Source organism: Argopecten irradians, chromosome 1 (assembly GCF_041381155.1).
Source record: "Argopecten irradians isolate NY chromosome 1, Ai_NY, whole genome shotgun sequence".
NCBI lineage: Eukaryota > Metazoa > Mollusca > Bivalvia > Pectinida > Pectinidae > Argopecten > Argopecten irradians.
Genome location: NC_091134.1, coordinates 32642341 through 32660146, shown reverse-complemented (window position 1 = coordinate 32660146; position 17806 = coordinate 32642341). Strand labels below are relative to the sequence as shown.

Here is a 17806-nt window from a genome sequence, read left to right as displayed (position 1 = left end):
GTGGGTTTATTCAAAATTGTAATATCTACTTTGTATACATCACAATTCAAATTGCTAGGCGTGAATGTAGCAGCCTTGTCTGTAACTTATTTGTGTTTTTTTTCTCAATATTCGCAAACAAATTAAAAAATTTTTGGCTGTATAAGGTGTGTGCATTGTGTTCATACCAAACTGGTTATCAAGTAATACCAATTATTAAATACATGTCCAATATGAAATTAAAATAAATAATAATAGTTTACAAAACAATTAATAGCAGTTGCTGGTTTCCTATCAAACATATGAAATTTCGGTAACAGTTGAATGTCCCAGTGTGAAATATCAAATGCATAAATGACCGACTGCATGTAATGTTAAAATTCCTTATTTAGTTTGCTTTCAAATTTTGATTAATTAAATTTCCATGAACTGAATATTTCACTCAATATTGATTTAAAACTTTATCATTTAAAACTCTTTGTTTAAATTGGTCGGGGCAAAATCAATACCGAATGTCATTTTTTTTTTAAATTCCGCTTATTATCATAATCCTTTGTTCTCCACAGGTGCGCCAAGCGCGCGACAGGTAACTGTATGCTTTCAAGGTAAAATAGAGTTCTATAAGTTTAAATGCTTTAAGTTGAAATTTATACTGAGAATTCCATTGAGAAAATGACACATATCTGCAATCAATCAACTAACGAGAAATGAAAAATAATTAATATTCTATCTATGAAAATACATTTTTGTTAGGTAAATTGTGAAACCGAAATAACGATTTCTCCCTGCGGTGTATGCATGTACTTCCGGGTCACGGAGAGGCTGCAAGCGTTGTAATCTTATTCATCTGTTGGATGCAAATAAGCTGTTATTGACCATAATGTGAGATTATTGGGAATCCGATATGTAATAGGTAAGACATTTTATTATTTATTAACAAAATGGATCACATATATTTTCTTAATATTGTTGTTTTAAGCGGAGAAAATGGTATACAAATGCTGTAGTCGTTTGACGATCAACACCGTGTTGCAGGCTGCTTCACCTCTGTCTGTGTTCGCCTATATCCGCCTTACTTACTATACATATTTCTTGTGAGATTGATAAATAATTTATAACAATAACTCGTTCATTCATCCACTGGTGCTTGTATTGTTCGGGACTCAGACAATGGGACTCTATACACAAAGATCTGCCGTGTGTGTTGGATTACGGGAGACCAACTCGAACGCTGTTCAATCAAAGTCGACCCGAACAAGCGACCCTGGAAATAGGCTGCATTAGACAGTGTACTATGATAGTATTGTTGATACTATATTTGTAAGTGGTGTAACAGAATTTTACTGACGATAGTATCTTCATAGATGCTTTGAGTATTGCTTTCATTAAAGCTGGTAATAAAATGTTGTAGCCATGCCAGGAATGCGGTCATGGCACCGAAGATGGCTTGAGCCGTTGAGTGGAAGATAGTATGTCAAATATCTGCAATATCTGAGAATGTTCTATTTATGTGCTGTCGGGTTCTTTATTTAGTCTGAGAGTAGCTCTGACACACCAGTCCATTGGCCAGTGCTACAACATGATGAGCTTCCTCACACATTGTCTACACCTGTGAGTGTATTGCTCAAAAATGAGTTTGGCAGTTACATTTACTATTACAGGTACTACATGCATAAGGTTATCATACCAAATTATAGGCTTAGATAGTTTTTGTGCAGTTTGTTTTTGCAACTCAGCAGATTATTTAAAGGCCACCCATTAGTGTATAGAACATGGAAACATTAAGGTTAACAGGCTAAGGCAAACTCTCATTAAATGTTTTGATGATTATACCACTAAGCTTAGATGTCTACTATAAGATCCACATCTGCTGCTAATGCTGAATGCAAATACCTTGAGTATTCATTCAAGGTTGGAATTGAACTGTTTACTGCTCGTGTTTACCATATGTCTAATATGCATTTTTGAGCAAACACATTTTTTCATTATCAGTTTATCATTTTAATGTTTTGTTGATAATATAATGCAGTCTGTCAATAAAATGTAAATGACTATATGTTAAATTAAAAAAAAAAATGAAACTTCAAGAAATTAAATTATTGTTACGTAATTTACTATTTAATTTGATCACCTAGTTCTAGACTGAACAATCTGACAAGTTTTATGCAAATGAAAGGCAGTAAAAACAATTAAACAAAACATTAATTTATATTTGAATATTAAAAAAACCCCAAATGCAGTATGATTAATGAAATATCATACTGTATATATATATATATATATATTCTAATCATTGCTTTTATTTGTGAATGTTGTGGAGTCAAATAAGTGCTTAACTAAAGCCTAAAATAGTCTTTTTTTTTTTACATCTGAGGAAGTTTTGTTTAACTGGTATAACCAACATATGTGTATGAAACATAGTTATTTACATTTGATATTATGTGATGAAATCAAAATTTGTACATTATCATAACTACAAGATTTATTGTAAACACAAAATGGCCACATCGAAATTAACCTTTGATCCTTGTTTCAGCTGTTTGAAACCTTTTTTTTTTTGTAACTTTTTTTTATTTTTTAAAGACATGTCCATATAAAAGTGTGATATTACATCACTGTTTGCTGTTTGCAACCTTATACATTTAGTGTATATGTGTATATGGAACAAGGTCATGGATGGCTAAATCCTATAACTTCCTCTGATACACTTGATTGATTCTCATGTCCATTTTTCAATGTTGTCATATTACATCTGGACAATTGAAAGATAAACTCTTACGACTATAAAGATTGTTGAATAATCCCTGAATTTTATCAAGTGTCTAATTGTAAAAGTTTGATGACCCGGTGATGGATATTGCCAGGGGCATATGAGTATATCAGGAGTATGTGTGTACATAAGTGAAACAGGGTAGAGACAAGTATATATGTGATACACATAACTGGTTGGTGGCTTGAGATACAAGGTCTACTAAATTCGATGTTAATGCATTTTGTAATGTTTAATATTTACTTAACTATGATAATGTTCTACATTGGAATTGTTAACCTAGAAAAAGCAACAAACGTGTATGTATCTGCTTTAGAAAGCTCAAAGCTGAAGTATTCTATAAAGCAACTTATCAGGTATTTTTGCATTCGATTAAATTGCACATATTTCATAAGTAATAAGAAAGTGTAAAAATGAACTGCTGCATAGTACAAACATGGACCTCCAATTACTTCTACTGTACAAATCAAACATGGGCCACAGTCATTGCATCAATCCCTTCTAGTGTACAAACATAGACCACAGCCGTTGTCCAATCCGTACATACTAATGTACAAACATAGGCCACAGCAACTCCTATTTTTTCTAGTGTAAAAACATGGGCCACAGCAACTCCAATCCCTTCTAATGTACAAATCAAACATGGACCACAACTGTTGCTCCAATCCCTTCTAGTGTACAAATCAAACATGGACCACAACTGCTCCTGCAATCCCTTCTAGTGTACAAACATAGACCACAACTGTTCCTCCAATCCCTTCTAGTTTACAAACATGGACCATGACCATTGCTCCAATCCCTTCTGGTGTACAAACATAGACCACAACTGTTCCTCGAATCCCTTCTAGTGTACAAATATGGACCACAACTGCTCCTTCAATCCCTTCTAGTGTACAAACATGGACCACAACCATTGCTCCAATTCCTTCTAGTGTACAAACATGGACCTCAACTGTTCCTCCAATCCCTTCTAGTGTACAAACATGGACCACAACTGCTCCTCCAATATCTTTAGTGTACAAACATGGACCACAACTGCTCCTCCAATCCCTTCTAGTGTACAAATATGGACCACAACTGTTCCTCCAATCCCTTCTAGTGTACAAACATAGACCACAACCATTCTTCCAATCCCTTCAAGTGTGCAAACATAGACCACAACCGTTATTCTAATCTCTTCTAGTGTACAAACATGGACCACAACCATTCCTCCAATCCCTTCTAGTGTACAAACATAGACCACAACTGTTCCTCCAATCCCTTCTAGTGTACAAACATAGACCACAACCGTTCCTCCAATCCCTTCTAGTGTACAAACATAAACTACCACTGTTCCTCCAATCCCTTCTAGTGCACAAACATAGACTACAACCGTTATTCCAATCCCTTCTAGTGTACAAACATAGACCACAACTGTTCCTCCAATCCCTTCTAGTGTACAAACATGGACCACAACTGTTCCTCCAATCCCTTCTAGTGTACAAACATAGACCACAACCGTTCCTCCAATCCCTTCTAGTGTAGAAACATGGACTACAACCATTATTCCAATCCCTTCTAGTGTACAATCATGGACCACAACCGTTCCTCCAATCCCTTCTAATGTACAAACATAAACAACAACTGTTCCTCCAATCCCTTCTAGTGTACAAACATAGACCACAACTGTTCCTCCAATCCCTTCTAGTATACAAACATAGACCACAACTTTTCCTCCAATCCCTTCAAGTGTACAAACATGGACCACAACCATTCCTCCAATCCCTTCTAGTGTACAAACATGGACCACAACCATTTCTCCAATCCCTTCTAGTGTACAAACATGGACCACAACTGTTCCTCCAATCCCGTCTAGTGTACAAACATAGACCACAACTGTTCCTCCAATCCCTTCAAGTGTACAAACATGGACCACAACTGTTCCTCCAATCCCTTCTAGTGTACAAACATAGACCACAACTGTTCCTCCAATCCCTTCAAGTGTACAAACATGGACCACAACTGTTCCTCCAATCCCTTCTAGTGTACAAACATGGACCACAACCATTTCTCCAATCCCTTCTAGTGTACAAACATGGACCACAACTGTTCCTCCAATCCCTTCTAGTGTACAAACATAGACCACAACTGTTCCTCCAATCCCTTCAAGTGTACAAACATGGACCACAACTGTTCCTCCAATCCCTTCTAGTGTACAAACATAAACCACAACCATTGCTCAATCCTCTAGTGTACAAACATTGACCACAACTGTTCCTCCAATCCCTTCTAGTGTACAAACATAGACCACAACTGTTCCTCCAATCCCTTCTAGTGTACAAACATAAACTACAACTGTTCCTCCAATCCCTTCTAGTGTACAAACATAGACCACAACCGTTCCTCCAATCCCTTCTAGTGTACAAACATAAACCACAACTGTTCCTCCAATCCCTTCTAGTGTACAAACATAGACCACAACTGTTCCTCCAATCCCTTCTAGTGTACAAACATAAACTACAACTGTTCCTCCAATCCCTTCTAGTGTACAAACATTGACCACAACCATTCTTCCAATCCCTTCTAGTGTACAAACATAGACCACAACTGTTCCTCCAATCCCTTCTAGTGTACAAACATAAACCACAACCATTGCTCCAATCCTTTCTAGTGTACAAACATAGACCACAACTGTTCCTCCAATCCTTTCTAGTGTACAAACATGGACCACAACCATTCCTCCAATCCCTTCTAGTGTACAAACATGGACCACAACCATTTCTCCAATCCCTTCTAGTGTACAAACATAGACCACAACCATTGCTCCAATCCCTTCTAGTGTACAAACATTGACCACAACCATTCTTCCAATCCCTTCTAGTGTACAAACATAGACCACAACCATTTCTCCAATCCCTTCTAGTGTACAAACATAGACCCCAACCATTTCTTCAATCCCTTCTGGTGTACAAACATGGACCACAACCATTTCTCCAATCCCTTCTAGTGTACAAACATGGACCACAACCATTCCTCCAATCCCTTCTAGTTTACAAACATGGACCACAACCATTTCTCCAATCCCTTAGCTTCTAGTGTACAAACATGGACCACAACCATTTCTCAAATCCCTTCTAGTGAACAAACATGGACCACAACCATTTCTCCAATCCCTTCTAGTGTACAAACATGGACCACAACCATTTCTCCAATCCAGGATCCCTTATTATGTACAAACACTGGCCTAAGTTGTTCTTTCAGTTTATTTTAAGTCTCTTTAGATGCTTTGTACTAATTTATGCAAGACGATGTGTATTTATACTACTTTTTAAGCCTCGGTCTGTCATGAATTTGGATTTAGGAGGGCATATGGAGTTGTGGAGATTTTGTCTTATTTGCATTTTAATTTTTTTGATAGTTTTAATAGGAAATCTTATGTTGGTTCAGATCTAAAGCAAATTGCATATATACTGATGAAAAACATATACCGCCATTACCGGTATATTTTAGGAGTTTAGAATGGGAAATATGGTAAAAGATACTGTTTGACAAATGGTGGCAGATTTATGATGGAATGTGTAAAGTTGAAATCTGTTTATTGTAATTGTTTTGCATGGGGCACAACTAACAGTGTAACTGGATCTGCACAGATGTGTACATTCCTAGCTAGTTTATGGAAGGCATTCCCCTGATAAACGCTAAAACCATTGGTTCTGGGCTTTCTGCAAACATTCCAATTCATATTGTGCATTTTTCATAATCCAATTATACTGGAGTGTTTTTGAAAGTCTGGAAAAGGACTCTTATCTGTGTGTGCAGATAGGATATTCCATTACACTGCGTTCATTCCTATAACATATGCCTTTGGTTGTCCACAGCTGCAGAATGTATGAAATTTAATTTGGAAAAAAATGTTAGAAAGCGGTGGAGGAAGTGTTAGCTGTTTGGTAGTAACCTTGATTCTGCTATCTGATATATATGCACTTGTTGTAAATACCAGTTTATTCCAAAGCTGCTGTATATAACAAAAATGCACTTTTAAGTGGAAAAGAATAATGAAGTAATTAGGAAGTCAATTAAACGAAGTTATTGTTGGCACTGTTGCAGTATTTAGCATAGAGGATTTTTAGTAATAGAAATGCTGAGTTGCATATTCCAAGTGCTTGATACTGACCCCCTCCTCCCTTAGTGTATTTACTAAACCCTATAAATTTGTATATTGGTACCCCAGCTTACCCCCACTTCCCCCTGTATCTGTTCATCCCAGCTCACTACAACCTAAAGCATTTGAGTTTCTATTTGCTCCAACTTAACTTGTTCCTATCCTAATAATATCAAGTCACTCGACCTATCTACTCCTTTTCTCTCCCTTGTAGCCGAGTTACCTCCCTTCTTGTCCTTGTCTTTCCCATTGGCCTTGTCTATTCTAGCTGGTGTTTCTATGTCCCATTTCTTTTATTCTTATCACCTTTACTGTATCCTTCTTCGTCACCGTCTCTCTGCTGTTCACCTGTTCCCCATAGTTCTTATTGCCAACTCTTTGCAATTGTCCTTCACATCCCTATACTATACCCCAATTACATCCTTTTGTATGCTTCATATCTTGTATTAATAGTTCACTAATTATAAGTCCTGTCCAGCATTTCAGGGTGGTGGCTGAGTACCACAAGTCCTTCACCTCAGAGTTGTGATTTCAAATCCCTTAAAGGACAGTTGCCAGATCTATACTAACTGCTGGTCGGTGTTTTTACTCAGTTTCTTCGATTATCCTCCCATAAAACCTGGCACGTCCTTACATGACCCTGGCTGTTAATAGGACGTAAAACTAAAATAAACCAAGCTCCAAATATTTTATTGTATGTCTCTGTTCCAATTCTTTACCCTTCAAACTTCATTTTCCTATATATTTTCTTGTTCCTTGTTTCCCACCTTCTTCCCTGCCCCTCCTTACTTTCCTGTCCCCTCCCCTCCCCACTCCCTGCTGCGTCTGGGCTACCTCTCCCACCACCCCACCCCTCCTCATATTCTTCACCAAGTACCTGTATGCATGCCTTGCCCTGCTCCACCCTGAGTTAGTGATGGATCTGGTCCAGGATCTGACAGCTAGCTGAGCCTATTTACAGGAGTTGATATTGTTAGGATTATAGTAGGTTGGAATTATTTTACAAATCAGCTTTTATCAGTACTTCATATTGGTAAGAGAAGTGTAATGTCAGGACTGCATCGCCATCAGATGTAGAACTGCATTCTTTCTTATAATTGAGGTGGAAAGTTTGACGAAATGTCAGCAATTCAGTGGAAAACTTGTAATTAGGATCAATGATAATTATATATATATATATATATATATGAGAAATTTCAGTCATACAAAATGTCTCTGTCCCATTGAATACTTCTGATTCAATTATGTTTGATAAAAGTTCTGGTACCTTCTAAAGTTTTCGAGTTCATATAATATATATATATATTTGTATCAGGCTATCTTTGGAAAGTTCTTGCACACAACATTTTGTACAAAAACTACTGTAATTTCACAGGTGTGTAGTGAAAAACCCAGACATGAAGTTCTTGTGTTAGTTACTATTTGGATAAGAGAATATAAATAGTATCCCCAAGTAGAGAAGTTTGGTGTACTACAATATTAGAGCTCAGACCGTGGATTTGTGGAGAGTTGTTAGGGTGCAGTCACTTGTAAAAAGTGTTGATGGGGGAGATTATCACGGTACTAATGGGCTACTTACCCAGCCCCACTTACTGGGCCCCACAACACAAACATGTATAGGGCTCACCCAGGGGACCCTTGTATGATGTAACTCACTCTCCTACCGCACTCTCTCCTTGGAGCACATGGTGAGGAATTTAAACCATTTACTGGGCATTCAGTCACACATGGAGGTTTTAAAAGAAACTTGGATTAGTTGGGAAAATGTGACACTAAGGTATGTGTGTGTAACTAATTAGGTTCTCAAACCAGTAAACAAGGGAGCTAATTTACTACAGAGATACAAACTATAAGGAGGTACTCCAAAGTATTAAAGGCAGGAAAAGGGACCCAATAATGTAAGGTATTGTTGATTGTATTCCTCATGATAAGGAGATTCTAATGTATGAGTTACTTACATAGGAACTACTGAATTAAAAGTCCTAGCTGTAACTAATATAAACAGTAACTAAGAAGGAACTACTCTGATCAGGGGCCACACTTGAGGGTGGCGGTCTGTTCAGGGGCCACACTTGAGGGTGGCGGTTGGGATGATCAGGGGCCACACTTGAGGGTGGCGGTTGGGATGATCAGGGGCCACACTTGAGGGTGGCGGTTGGGATGATCAGGGGCCACACTTGAGGGTGGCGGTTGGGATGATCAGGGGCCACACTTGAGGGTGGCGGTTGGGGATGGGGGATGAGGGTGTTAGCTTATCAAAGATTTATAGTACTGAAGAGCCACAAGCCACAAAGGAGTAATATTTGGGATTACGAGATAAAGCCATTCTAAGCAGTAACTTTATTGATTTTGATTGAGTAACTTAAAAAAGGGCAGTTGCTCTGAAATTGGGCAATGCCGATCGCAAACAGCAGTTTAGAGTTTTAGAATCTCTGCAAAAACAAGCAAGGAGGTTCTATTTATGTATATTAACCTTACTCGGTATAGAAAATTATTGAGACTAAGTTGTCAAATGTGAAAAATTCTGAAATCTATTTCTATTGATATAATTATGACCATATGGTGTATTGTATACTATAGGCCATAGGCTGCTGTAGTAATAGCTAGTGAAGATAAAACCGGTTGAGCCAGAGCTGTTTTAATGTAATTAATTTGCCTGGAATGCTGCAGGTTATCAGAGGAACACTCTTTTGCTGATCATGTGTATCCAGACCGTGTGTAAGATTGAACCTGGGAAGCACTTTAAAACCGAGCCAGACTCTCAAACTGTTATATTTGAACTTTTGAATCAAGTACATTTAGTTAAGTTTGATATCCCAGATGCTAAGTGTAAATGTGTCAAAGTTTGGTGCTGATTTGACTCCAGACTTGAATGGGTGGTGTATAAGGGGGAGGGAGGGGGGGGGGGGCTTCTCAGACTAGAGGGTTGGATCTCTATCAGCTGTTAATTACTGGCCAAATATAGAACTATTCTAGGCTTCTGTTTTAATTGATTGAACATTGAAGCAGATGTAATTTCTTTGATACATTATACAGTAAAACATATTTGTAACAAATTCATGGTTATAAGGCAGTAATTAGTTTCATTCCCCTTCAAGGTTCCTATGGGATATCTGTAATATTTGTATAATATGTTTATACCTATAACGATGAGTTTGTTTAGAACGTGTTTTACTGTACATGAATAATAAAATTATATAATCTTATTTTGATTGTAAATGATTTTAAATATAAGGGCGTATCACATGTTTAATTCATATCCATTCATTCTTGTCACTTCATATATTACACCTAATTTTCCTGATTTCATATATGATGATGCATTGAATTGGGGCATATCTGAAAAGCAATATTGTCATTTTCTCAAATGAATTTTATAAGCTGAAAAATTTGAGTAATATCTGTGTTATCAGAACTTATAACTTACATCCACCTTAAAGCTTGGTTGCTCTTAAATAGTCATATGCAAGACTGTTTATATAGCATGTACTTTTCAAAGCAAACAAAATACTTCATTGAAAACAAAAGGAAAGATAGATTACTTGACGCTGTATCTCCAGAGATTTGTAATTATCAAGGACTAGAGTTTGTTGACATTGAATTTTTACTATCTAGATGACTGTAGTACATGTACTTGATTAGCTGCAATATTGTAGCTCAAAAGAATTTTAGACAGAAAATGGTGTCGTCTTTAGAGCTACAATTGGTGCCTATTACTGCTAATGGATCAAAGTAATGATTATGCAAACCATTATAAAACGTTTATTTGCATTTTATCTTACTTGTTCGATATCGCTTACTTACTAGGCATTAAATTTGAACCACATAGATTATGAAATTCCCACCGAGGCATTATTTTTTTACGTAATACATATGAAGGTCTTTCTGAAGGGGATTTTTACGGCAAGTCCAGAAATTGTGAATATGACGTCGTGTGAGCGGTACGGTAGATATTAAGAATTGTAGTTATGTTTGTTTTGGAGAAAAATAATATGTAAATGCATGAATACGTATAAAATAATTGGAAACCTACAAAAAAGTATAGAAAACTGTGCCCGAGTGATTTTCGGAGGCAGTGCTCCACTACGACACATAGGGACCAATTCGTACCCGGCCAAAAGGTATAGTCGGCCGGGTACGTATATTCGTTCTAGTACTTGATGTGTAAGATAAGTTGAGTTATATAGATACTAGATCCTGTTTTCCCACCTTGTTATTTCACCTGAGGAAGGTGTTGTTGTCATGCTTAGGGTAAAATTTAGATTTCAAATCAAGATATTCTATCAGCACTACAAAAAAACGAACTTTTCTTTCTCCAAAAAGTAGAAACTTCATCCTTTTGTACTGATGAATGTGTTGATATCAATGTTGAAAATCATCCTGATAGAGAAATTGCATTTACTGCCTATGTAGTAAGTACATTGTAACGGATCCTTCGGTTTTGACCAGGATTTTGTTGAAAAGGAGTGGTTAAGGTGTACAACTGTACATACAATGTATTGAAAGGTAAAAATTAAAAAAATTGTATATTAAAGTTGTTATTCATTTTCAAAATAAAAAAAAAAAGAAATTAGCATATACCCAGGGACGGATTATATTACTGATAGGTGCAACACAGTATTGGCTATTGTCAGACTTATAGGGTAAAGCAAATTTTGTGTTATCCTTAAACTACCAAAAACAATGTTAACTTGCTTACCTGTAAGATAAAAAGAAATATGAACTTTAATCATTATTCCAGTTCAGTAATTATAAGAGAAATATTAAAGTATCACGAGAAAATCTTCAATAACATCAATTTCATTAATTTCATAGTTTCAAATTTAAGTATGATGAAATGTGTACTTAACATTTAAAATTATTCAATATTAAACGAAATAAATTTTAAGAATAAAGAAACTTATGAAACAATTCAATATTAGAAAGAATCAATCTTAATTAAGACAAAGAAACTTTTGAAAAGAAACAATGCAAGTGTAGATATATAGCCTGTTAGGTGTTACGAGGTATAAATTAATGTAGACAGGAGAACTAGAATTCAGACAGAAGCTTTACAGTTCTGTTGTTATTTGTTTAATGCTTAAGAAGATATTTTACTTAGAGATCAGACAAATTAAATAAAAAAGGCAGTCTATGGTTTCACTCTACATTAATTTTCTTTGACCTACTTATAGATTTTAACACCAGGTGATTGTACAACAGAGTTTCGAAGAACACGGTGAATAGGAAATGCATTATGTATCGTCATAGATTTATCAACGTTACGATCACACGGTCACAGATTAAGGGAGATAATCCTGCGTTATATGAACGAGGTATGATCTGTCTGTTCCACCCATTGTCTTGCCTTGCCCCGGGGGCCGGGCGGTGGTGATAGTTGGTACTGGGACCATAAAGCCGGAATTGTAATCTTGTAGGCCCCTTTTCTGCCCGAGGATAATTATGGTCATGCTTGACTGACTCTTTCCTTTGTTATAATTTATACGTTGTCATTTGTTCAGTCTTTTGTAGTAGTACAGGTTGGATTATTTGTCACACTTTAACTGGTGTTCAGTTTACAGGAGATAGTGTATTCGTACCGTGAAAGGAGAAAACTGTAGCAAATTTATTTGGAATACTTTATCAGTTCTGGTAGGTACACTAAAGTATTATTATATTGTTATGTCATAATCTTATATACTGAGACCACTTAATTATAACCATTAGGTAATATTATACAGGGTATTAACTAAAACACTATTATGTGAATATTCATATATTTTTCAACTTTTGTTTACCTGTAATATATATCATACATTATGTTGGTGCTAAGTATTTAGGAATTACTGCATGGTCAGTTTGAAGTTGAACAAGTTTAAATAAAAGTTTGTAAACTTTTATAAAATGTGCAGATGTATACAGATCCCTTACCCTTATTTTGTTAATGGTTCAAAATAATGATCTATATATGACTGATATTATAATTAGCATGTTAAATATCAGGAAAAAAAATACTAGAGCTTATAAAACTCCCAGCAAAATGCATGATGTGACATAATGTATACCAGTATAATTCAATTTTGTTGAATTAATATATCAATCATGATTATTGATAGGAATTATAATTACTGTAAAATGACCTTCGTAACATGAATGACAGAGAAAGACTTTTTAGTTGCTTGAAGTTGAGGTCATTCAAATGAGCTTTCATTGTAACATTGACTTAAAGCACTATGCTATTTATGTCACTTAATTTGGTAATTGATAAACATAAATATATAGCTTAGTAAAGGTCATTTAGGTGAGCTTCATAATTAAGGTCATATATCATGTCAGTTAGGTCAACCAATTTCAAGTGAACTCTTTAGTTTGTCTATGTTCGTTGGATAGGCCGCTTGCATTGGGTAAAGCTCCAAACAAAGTATTAACAAAGGTCACTTATAGGTGAGCTTTTTCTTATGTAACAAATTCAAGTGATCTTCTGGTTCAGCTTAAGTGATATTTAGAGGTCACACAGTTTGTTTTCAATTTAGGTTTGTTGTTTATAAATTGTTAATCATGATCAATTGTCGTGTCTAGTAAACTTTATCTGTGATCTTATTGTTGAGTAAATGGCTGTTTCTGCTGGAAGGATGTTGCTGGTAGTTCCTTCAACACCATTTTAATGACAGATTAATGGAATATAAATTGTATTTTTCTTTTAACAACAGCTTGAGACATAAGACTAAGTTATGAGTTTAAGGTATTCCTTAATATGTTCCTCAGATTGTTATTATATTTGGGTTGGAATTGTATCATCATTAGTAATTGGTCTCACAAAACTTGTCTAACTTAAGATAAAACTCCTTTTCTCTAACATCGAAGGTTAAGCTGGAACTGGGAAAATCTTAAGATAGAAATTCAGGTTTTGTCTTTGTCAAATTTTATCAAGAGGTCTTCTGATATTATATTTTCACCAAGTTGTTGATCACCAGTAGCAACACAACTCAATTTAGTCTCTTTAAAAAATGTACCATGTACTTATGTGCCTCTATCTTATATACACTTGATGTAACAGAACACAAAGTTTTGCTTACAACAAATCTCTTTGTACAAAAATACAGCTAGTATTGATATGTACATAAATAATTACAGAAGTATTAATGATAGGGTACCTGTCTGGGATCAAAAACTACTTCATTATAAACGTGAATTTATTGGTAATAAATAAAATACTGCTATGCTTCAATTGTAAAAAAAATATAAAATTTAGAAAATATTGCTGTCATGAATAATTTATGTTTGCTATTGTTATATGCTCTCCCCCCCTCTTTCCCAATGAAATATAGGGGTTGGGGGTGTGGGGCGATGGTAAGCATATAGTGTTACTTGTATATGTCATGTTCCATGGGGTCCCATCCTGTTTTGTCCATATTTCATATTAAGTGCCCGATACTGACCATAATTAGTTGTTCCTCCAAAGTCTAACACATATGACTCGACCTGGCTGTTCATATGACAATATAAAAAAACAACCCAAGAATAAGTACAAATGAATAAACATCAATCTAGAGACTTCAAACACGAACTCATACTCACCATAAAAAACATATTACTGACTATTATCAATGTTATAAAAATGATGGCATTTAATTACATTTTATGTAAATTTCTTTAAGCACTTTATATGATCGTTAACGTAGCCTTAAGTTGACATGAGCTATACATAAACACCAGCTGTTCTGCGGATATTTACTCGAGACACTCCCCTCAGATTTAGGTGTATAAATACATAATTGATATTTTTCCGGGAGGTCTGATATGACTAAGATGACACAAGGTAAAAATTGTATACAAACTGTTTATCAATCTGTACACATGGGATGCATATATATACATGTACACTATACTGTGACACATTTATCAAACAAGGTATACGTAAAATCCAACGAAATCCGAGGAAGTACAGAGGCCCTTAAGAAGGTGACTATATGTGAACATCATTTATTATAGCATATTTTTATTAAACAATATAGGATTTATAATTATTTGTTAATTAGTTGCCAAGAACATTTCAAATAACTGATAGAATTTTTTTTTAATTTCCAGAAAAAATAACTATTGTGAATTATATTGTTACTTATGGTATTTCAGTAAAAATTCACTATCAATATTTATTATACTAACATGAAATTAAAAAATGATATTCAAATATGAAAAGTAAGAGAAATAGGGGTACACTTTACACTGGTTATATGCATATATACAGACAAAAACACTTTTGCTAAGATGGATATGTCAGAGATAAAAAAATAAAAACATATCATTATAGAGAGAGGACCATCCTCACATGTGTGGACCCACACCTAATATACAGGTACAGAGGCTGTAAGTGGTGTATAAACCAGGTCTAGATCTTGACCTTGACCTTATAAACACAACAAATACTATGTTATGTAGTTAGGAATGGTGGTAGGTAGCTGTAGGGGATAGGTATATCATAATCTGTGTTACCCTGCTGGGGGTATATGTGATAAAATGGAAGCAGGATTGGCTTTTGAATTTGTTTCACATATACCTCAGGGTAGTTTAAGAGTGGTGACATCTTTATTTCTTTTACTGGCTTGTGGTTTTTTTAGTCGGGGAAATCCAGAGTGTACAGAGAGAAAACCATCAACCCGCATCTTCAAGGTAACAATCCCTTCAATTGGCCTGGGACCTGAAAAGTGAGCTTGTAAACTAGAAGTTAAACGCTAGCCGTTGGTAGCAGTCAACAGGATTGGTTCATTCTAAAACTCCTTTGGTAAAATTGAAGACTCTTAAAGCACTGAATAGACCTCATGGATATAACATCTTCAGTAAGTCATATTTAAGGAAATTTACTTTTGTATTTTGTTTAACTTCTCAAATTGTATAGTGGTCATAGTATTCTAAAAGGACAAGCTAGGGGAAAGCTGTGTATACATATAGTTCATGTGTTTAAGTTTGAGTTTCTAACAGTAATGTGGAGTATTTTAATGAAAACTTAATCTGATCTTTATTATATAATTTGCTTTATATACCTACCTAAGGACTTCATTCAAGGCCATATATATAGAAAACATTATACTTCTATCACATTTCCCGAAAATGTTGAGTAATTGTGCCATTATCTTGTGTAATTATAGATACCTTGGCAGCTATCCCACACATATTTAGGAGTCAATTAATTCCGTTTGATAAAACAATTATAAAGGAATTTCTTACAAAATGGGCTACACAGATGTGTGTTCTCAGCATTTATAGCTCTATATAACATAAATTCAATGCTAACTATGTTAATTACACATTGTACCTAGCTGTACTATGTAATGTGTGAAATTGTATCAAACTACACATTGTACCTGTGTAATGTGTGACACTATATATCTAACTACACATTGTACCTGTGTAATGTGTGAAATTGTATCAAACTACACATTGTACCTGTGTAATGTGTGAAATTGTATCAAACTACACATTGTACCTGTGTAATGTGTGACACTATATATCTAACTACACATTGTACCTGTGTAATGTGTGAGACTATATCTAACTACACATTGTACCTGTGTAATGTGTGACACTATATCTAACTACACATTGTACCTGTGTAATGTGTGACACTATATGTAACTACACATTGTACCTGTGTAATGTATGACACTATATCTAACTACACATTGTACCTGTGTAATGTGTGAGACTATATCTAACTACATATTGTACCTGTGTAATGTGTGAGACTATATCTAACTACACATTGTACCTGTGTAATGTGTGAGACTATATCTAACTACACATTGTACCTGTGTAATGTGTGAGATTATATCTAACTACACATTGTACCTGTGTAATGTGTGAAATTGTATCAAACTACACATTGTACCTGTGTAATGTGTTAGACTATATCTAACTACACATTGTACCTGTGTAATGTGTGAGACTATATCTAACTACACATTGTACCTGTGTAATGTGTAAGACTATATCTAACTACACATTGTACCTGTGTAATGTGTGAGACTATATCTAACTACACATTGTACCTTTGTAATGTGTGAGAATATATCTACCTACACATTGTACCTGTGTGAGACTATATCTAACTACACATTGTACCTGTGTAATGTGTGAGACTATATCTAACTACACATTGTACCTGTGTAATGTGTGAGACTATATCTAACTACACATTGTACCTTTGTAATGTGTGAGACTATATCTAACTACACATTGTACCTGTGTAATGTGTGAGACTATATCTAACTACACATATTGTACCTGTGTGTGATTTGTGAGACACATTGTACCTGTGTAATGTGTGAGACTATATCTAACTACACATTGTACCTGTGTAATGTGTGAGACTATATCTAACTACATATTGTACCTGTGTAATGTGTGAGACTATATCTAACTACACATTGTACCTGTGTAATGTGTGAGACTATATCTAACTACACATTGTACCTGTGTAATGTGTGAGATTATATCTAACTACACATTGTACCTGTGTAATGTGTGAAATTGTATCAAACTACACATTGTACCTGTGTAATGTGTTAGACTATATCTAACTACACATTGTACCTGTGTAATGTGTGAGACTATATCTAACTACACATTGTACCTGTGTAATGTGTAAGACTATATCTAACTACACATTGTACCTGTGTAATGTGTGAGACTATATCTAACTACACATTGTACCTTTGTAATGTGTGAGAATATATCTACCTACACATTGTACCTGTGTGAGACTATATCTAACTACACATTGTACCTGTGTAATGTGTGAGACTATATCTAACTACACATTGTACCTGTGTAATGTGTGAGACTATATCTAACTACACATTGTACCTGTGTAATGTGTGAGACTATATCTAACTACACATATTGTACCTGTGTGATTTGTGAGACACATTGTACCTGTG

General features: G+C 35.2%; 1 protein-coding gene across 6 annotated transcripts in view; it reads left to right on the top strand.

The window, feature by feature from the left end:
• The first annotated feature begins 779 nt into the window (after positions 1 to 779).
• LOC138324553 (rho GTPase-activating protein gacQ-like) overlaps positions 780 to 17806 on the top strand; it is a 52427-nt gene continuing 35400 nt past the window's right edge. For 2 of the 6 annotated variants that reach the window (XM_069269667.1, XM_069269609.1), the window contains exon 1: positions 780 to 892. The gene's annotated coding sequence lies outside the window, so the exon portion shown is untranslated. The other 4 variants (XM_069269633.1, XM_069269662.1, XM_069269640.1 and 1 more) reach the window with 4 other exon arrangements.